This window comes from Mustela erminea, chromosome X (genome assembly GCF_009829155.1).
Source record: "Mustela erminea isolate mMusErm1 chromosome X, mMusErm1.Pri, whole genome shotgun sequence".
In the NCBI taxonomy this organism is placed as follows: domain Eukaryota; kingdom Metazoa; phylum Chordata; class Mammalia; order Carnivora; family Mustelidae; genus Mustela; species Mustela erminea.
Window position 1 is genome coordinate 79,977,030 of NC_045635.1, and position 7,311 is coordinate 79,984,340.

Consider the following 7,311-nt stretch of genomic DNA (forward strand, 5'->3'; position numbering starts at 1 on the left):
TCAGTATATATCTATAGTATATTCTGAAGTTTTTCTATCATTAATTTAAAATGTTAGTTTATTTGCCTGCAAGATTATTCAGGCATATCTTAAATAATTAAAAAATAGTTTTGACTTATATAATTCCCCATCTCCCCAGTCTTCTAAAGAATTTCCACTCAGAGAATAAGATAATCTTCTTATTCTGAATTGTTATTATTTTTCCAGTGGTTCTCCCAATTATCTATATTCAAATATCTTTACTTTTTTATATATATTCACAAAAAGACACACCATTTTCTTATGTCCATTTGTGGTACAACAAAAACCACTATATCAATCAAGCTCAATTGAATTGTTATAAAGAAATATGACCTCATATTTGAAAACCTTTTAAAGGGCAGTTTCTTCTGTTCCCTTGATACTCTCACGTGGGTTGTTCTGACATCCTGCACAGTGACATAGTGACACTTAATTTGATCAGCATTGAACATCCCTTGTACCTTGGATGTGAGATTCCAGTCTGTAAAGAATTGGGTTAAAATGCTAAGGGATTAAAATGCAGTTCTCTTTTCAACCTTCAACTTGTGATAAAATTGAAAAGAAACATTCATTCTATGGTTTCCATAATTTTTGTTGTTGATACCATTTAGCAATACATGATAATAAATTATATATATCTAATTATATCTAGTTATATATCTAATTATAATTAGAGATATGAATATATAGCTACAGATATAGATATAATTAGATTTAATTATATCTAATTATATATCTAATAATATATCTAATCTAATATTTATCATATATATATTTATTTATCTGGTATGTATATGTACTTGAGCAATACAAAAAATAAAGTACATAGATATTAACTGTCTATTATATAAAACACAGAATGTGAGAAAATTATTTTTATTTATTTATAAGATTTTATTTTTTTCATTTAACAGAGAGGGAGAGCACAAGCAGGGAGAGCAGCAGGCAGAATGGGAGGAAGAAGCAGGCTCTCTGTTGAGCCAGGAACACGATGTAGGACTCGATCCCAGGACCTTTGGATCATGACCTAGGCTGAAGGCAGCTACTTAATGAAATGAGCCACCCAGGCGTCCTGAGAAAACTTTATTTTTTAATAATTTTAATGCCCCTAGAGGACAAAGGACATTAAGCTATAATTTTCAAGTTTATAAGGTTTGGAATAATAACATAACAGAAGGAAAATTAATACTTTTCAGTTGTTACCCTTCAAAATTTATAGTATAAACTCTTTTCCAAACCACACAGGGTGTATAGAACCCAGTGATAGTGAGCTTCTCATGTGCATGTGGTGCAGATTCATGTTTTTTTCTTACTATGTTAAATGACTTTAATGTAATACCTGATGTTTACTAGAAGCTAGTGGGTGGCAAAATAAGGAAATAATTTGTCAAGGCGTACAAACTCTCAGTTATAAGATGAATAAGTTCTGAGAATCTAATGCACCACATGATGCTTATATATTGTATTATACACCTGAAAGTTGCTGAGAGGAGATCTTAAATGTTCTTACCACACACACAAAAAAAGAAATATGTGATGGGATGGAGATGTTAGCTAACATTATAATGGTAATCATTTTGCAATTTTTAAGTTTAATTTTGCAATTTTTAAAATTATTTATTATTATTTTTTTAAATTTTGTTTATTTATTTGACAGAGACAAGTAGGCAGAGAGGCAGGCAGAGAGAGAGAGAGGAGGAAGAAGTCTTCCTGCTGAGCAGAGAGCCCAATGTGGGGTTTGATCCCAGGACCCTGGATCATGATCTGAGCCAAAGGCAGAGGGTTTAACCCACTGAGCCACCCAGGTACCCCTGCAATTAATTTTTTTAAATCCAAAAATAAAAGTAATACCTGAGTATCTGGCATAGTATTTGTTTGTATAGGAAAGAAGCACCTAACTATATCATTCTCCAAACACATTAAAATTGAAGGGTGGGCAGAGGGGAAGGAATTGTTCAAATCTGTGAACTTGGTCAATTAAATGACTTTTAAAAAAAAGATTTTATTTATTTATTTGACAGACATCACAAATAGGCAGAGAGGCAGGCAGAGAGAGAGAAAGGAGGAAGCAGGCTCCCTGCTGAGCAGAGAGTCCAATGTGGGGCTCAATCCCAGGATCCTGGGATCATGACCTGAGCCGAAGGCAGAGGCTTTAACCCACTGAGCCACCAAGGCGCCCCTATCTCTAATTCTAAAGCACAGTCTGGGGACTCTGATTAAGAGATACATAGAGGTGATTGTGAAGTCCTACTTTGTAGATGGCCCCCTGAGCCACCCAGGCGCCCCTTAAATGACTTTTTTGAATAGAGATAATTAAGTAGATATAACAAAAGGTAGATCAGAATACAAGAAAAAAAAAAAGAAAAGGGTTTTGTGAATATCTTTTGAAAATCTATAAATCACTGCCACTTGACTTCCATATATACTTGTTTCAGTGAGTATACTAATCTACAGTTTACACAGGTTAAGTTACTTTAATAATAATTGTACAAAATTGTGTACCTTGATTATTTAATTCATACACACACACAATACACAGAGTATCCAGAGTAAAACCAAACATTTTTATGTCCTAATATGTAACTATTTACTGTATCATTACTCATCAGTATTGACTTTCAAGAAACAGCCAAAATTTTTAATATGTTCAGTTAGCCAGTATATTGTATTTCATTAGCTTTGATATAGTGTTCAACGATTCATTAATTGCTCATAACACCCAGTACTCATCACTACACATGCCTCCTTAATACCCATCAGCTGGTAACCCCATCCGCCCACCCCCCTTCCCTTCTGAAACCCTCAGTTTCTTTTCCAGAGTCCGGAGTCTGTCGTGGTTTTTCTCCCTCTCTGATTTTCCCCTCTTCAGTTTTCCCTCCTTTCCACTGTGGTCCTCAGCACTATCCCTTATGTTCGATATATGAGTAAAATCATATGGTAAATGTATTTCTCTGTTTCAATTATTTCACTTAACATAACCCCCTCCAGTTCCATCCATGTTGATGCAAATGATCGGTATTCATCCTTTCTGATGGCTGAGTAATAGTCCATTGTATATATGTACCACTTCTTCTTTACCCATTCATCTATTGAAGGACATTTTGGGACCTTCTACAATTTGGATATTGTGGACATTGCTAATATGAACATCGGGATGCAGGTGACCCTTTTTTTCACCTATCTGTAACTTTGGCATAAATACCTAGTAGTGCAACTGCTGAGTCATAAGGTAGGTCCATATTTATCTTCTTGAGGAACTTCTGTACTACTTTCCAAAGTGGCTGTACAGCTTTCATTCCCACCAACAGTTTAATAGGGTTTAATAGGGTTCCCCTTTCTCCACGTCTTTGCCAACATTTACTGTTTCTTGTTCTGTTAATTTTTGCCATTCTAACTGATGTAATGTGGTATATCATTGTGGGTTTGATTTGCATTTCCCTGATGGTTAGTGATGTTGAGCATTTTTTTTTTTGTCATGTGTCTGTTAGTCATTTGTGTGTCTTCTGTGGAGAGTGTCTGTTCATGTCTTCTGCCCATTTTTTGACTTGGTTATTTGTGTGTGTGTGTGTGTGTGTGTGTTGAGTTTCAGAAGTTCTCTATAGATCTTGAATATCAACCTTTTATCTGATATGTCATTGGCAAACATCTTCTCCCATTCTGTGGTTTGCCTCATAGTTTTGTTGATTGTTTCTCTTGTTGTGCAGGAGACTTTTATCTTGATGAAGTCCCAAAAAGTTCATTTTTCCCTTTTTTTTCCCCTTGCTTTTAGAGACATGTCTTGAAAGAAGTTACTGTGGCCAGTGTCGAAGAGGTTACTGCCTATGATATTCTCTAGCATTTTGATGAATTCCTATCTCTCATTTAGGTATTTCATCCATTTCGAGTTTATCTTTGTGTATGGTGTAAGAGAATGGTCAAGTTTCATTCTTCTGCATGTGGCTGTTCAATATTCCCAGCATCATTCATTGAAGACACTGTCATTTTTCCCATTGGATATTCCTTCTTGCATTTCCAAAGGTTAGTTGACCATAGAGTTGAGGGTCCATTTCTGGGTTCTCTATTCTGTTCCAATGATTTATGTGTCTGTTTTTGTGCCAGTATCATGCTATATTAGAGATCATAGTTTTGTAATACAGCATGAAATCAGGCAATGTGATGCCCCCAGATTTTTTTTTTCTTTCTCAGTATTCCCTTGGTGAATCAGGATTTTTCTGGTTACATACACATTTTAGGATTCTCTGTTCCCACTCTTTGGAAAATGTCAGTGGTATTTTAATAGGGATGGCACTGAAAGTGTAGATTACTCTGGGCAGCATAAACATTTTAACAATGCTTTTTCTTCCAATCCATGAGCATGGAATATTTTCCTCCTCCTTGCGTCTTCCTCAATTTCTTGCATAAGTGTTCTGTAGTTTCTAAACTATAGATCCTTTACTACTTTGGTTAGGTTTATTCTTAGGTATCTGATTTTTTTTTAAGATTTTATTTATTTATCAGAGAGAGAGAGGGGGAGAGAGCGAGCACAGGAAGACAGAATGGCAGGCAGAGGCAGATGGAGAAGCAGGATCCCCGCTGAGCAAGGAGCCCGATGTGGGACAGGATCCCAGGACGCTGGGATCAGGACCTGAGCCGAAGGCAGCTGCCTAACCAACTGAGCCACCCAGGCGTCCCTATCTTATGGTTTTTGAGGATATTTTCAGTAGAATCCATTCCTTAATTTTTCTTTCTTCAATGGCATTGTTAGTGTGTAGAAAAACAACTGATCTTTGTGCACTGATTTTGTACCCTGTGACATTGCTGAATTACTGTATGAGTTCTAATAATTTGGGGGTGGAGTATTTTTGGTTTTCCATGTAAAGTATCATCATCTGCAGAGAGAGGCTTTGACTTCTTTAATTTCAGTGCCTTTTATTTTTGTTGTAGTTGTTGCCTGATTTCTGATGCTCAGTGTTCTAGTACTGTGTTGAACAATAATGGCGATAGTGGTCATCCCTGTTGTGTTCCTGTCCTTAAGGGAAAAGCTCTCAGGTTTTCCCCACTGAGAATGATATTTACTGTGGACTTTTCATACATAGTATTTATGATATTGAGGAAAGTGCTCTCTATCTTGATGCTCTGAAGAGTTTTAATTAGGAAAGAATACTGTATTTTGTCAGATGTTTTTCTGCAACAATTCAGAAGATCCTATGGTTCTTGTCTTTTATTTATTTTTTTAAAGATTTTATTTATTTATTTATTTATTTATTTATTTATTTATTTATTGTCAGAGAGACAGCAAGGGAGGGAACACAAGCAGGAAGTGTGGGAGAGGGATAAGCAGACCTCCCACTGAACATGGAGCCGGATATGGGGCTTGATCCCAGGACTCCAGGACCACGAACCCAGCAGAAGACAGATGTGCAATGACTAAGCCACCCAGATGTCCTGTCTTTTCTATTAAAGTGTTCTTTCACATTGATTTTTTTTTTTTTTTGTAAATGTTTAAACACCCTTGAATCGCAGGAATGAATCGCACCTGGTCATGATGGATATTTTTTTTTTCTAAATTTCTTTTCAGTGTACCAGAATTCATTGTTCATGCACGACACCTAGTGCTCCATGCAATATGTGCCCTTCATCATACACACCACCAGGCTCACCCAACGTTCCACCCCCCACCCTTTCAAAACCCTCAGATTGTTTTTCAGAATCCATAGTCTCCCATGATTTGTCTCCCCCTCCAATTTCCCCCAACTCTCTTCTCCTCTCCATCTCCCCATGTCCTCCATGTTATTACTTATGCTCCATAAATAAGTGAAACCATATGATAATTGACTCTCTCTGCTTGATTTTTTTCACTCAGCATAATCTCTTGCAGCCCCATTCATGTTGATACAAAAGTTGGGTATTCATCCTTTCTGATGGAGGCATAATACTCCATCGTGTATATGGACCACATCTTCCTTATCCATTCATCCATTGAAGGTCATCTTTGTTCTTTCCACAGTTTGGTGACTGTGGCCATTGTCGATATGAACATTGGGGTACAGAGGGTCCTTCTTTTCACTACATCTGTATCTTTGTGGTAAATACCCAGTAGTGGAATTGCAGGGTCATAGGATAGATCTATTTTTAATTTCTTAAGGAATTTCCACATTGTTTTCCAAAGTGGCTGCACCAACTTGCATTCCCACCAAGAGTGTAAAAGGCTTCCCCTTTCTCCACATCCTCTCCAACACATGTTGTTTACTGTCTTGTTAAATTTGGCCATTCTAACTGGTATAAGGTGATATCTCAATGTGATTTTGATTTAAATCTCCCTGATTGCTAATGATGGTGAACATTTTTTCATGTGTCTGTTAGCCGTTTGTATGTCTTCTTTGCAGAAGTGTCTGTTCATGCCTTCTGCCCATTTTTTTGACATGATTATCTGTTTTGTGTGTGTTGAGTTTGAGAAATTCTTTATAGACCCTGGATATCAACCTTTTGTCTGTACTGTCATTTGTGAATATCTTCTCCCATTCTGTAGGTTGCCTCTTTGTTTTGTTGACTGTTTCCTTTGCTGTGCAGAAGCTATTGATCTTGATGAAGTCCCAAAAGTTCGTTTTTGCTTTTGTTTTCTTTGCCTTTGGAGACATATCTTGAAAGAAGTTGCCATGGCTGATATCGAAGATGTTCCTGCCTATGTTCTCCTCTAGGATTCTGATGGATTCCTGCCTCATGTTGAGGTCATTTATCCATCTGGAGTTTATCTTCATGTACAGTGTAAGGAAATTGTCGAGTTTCATTCTTCTAAATATAGCTGTCCAATTTTCCCAGCACCAATTATTGAAGAAACTGCCTTTTTTTCCATTGTATATTTTTTCCTGGTTTGTCGAAGATTATTTGACCATAGAATTGAGGGTCCATATCTGGACTCTCTACACTGTCCCACTGGTCTATGTGTCTGTTTTTATGCCAGTACCATTCTGTCTTGGTGGTCACAGCTTTGGAGTAAAGCTTGAAATCAGGCAACATGATGCCTCCAGTTTTGTTATTCTTTATCAACATTTCCTTAGCAATTCGGGGTCTATTCAGACTCCATACAAATTTAAGGATTATTTGTTCCAGGTCTTTGAAAAATACCGGTGGAAATTTGATCGGAATGGCATTTAAAGTATAGATTGCTCTAGGCAGTATAGACATTTTAACAATGTTTATTCTTCTGATCCACAGCATGGAATGGTCTTCTATTTTTTTGAGTCTTTTTCTTTCTTTTTTTTTAATTTTTTTTTTAATTTATTTATTTTCAGAAAAACAGTATTCATTATT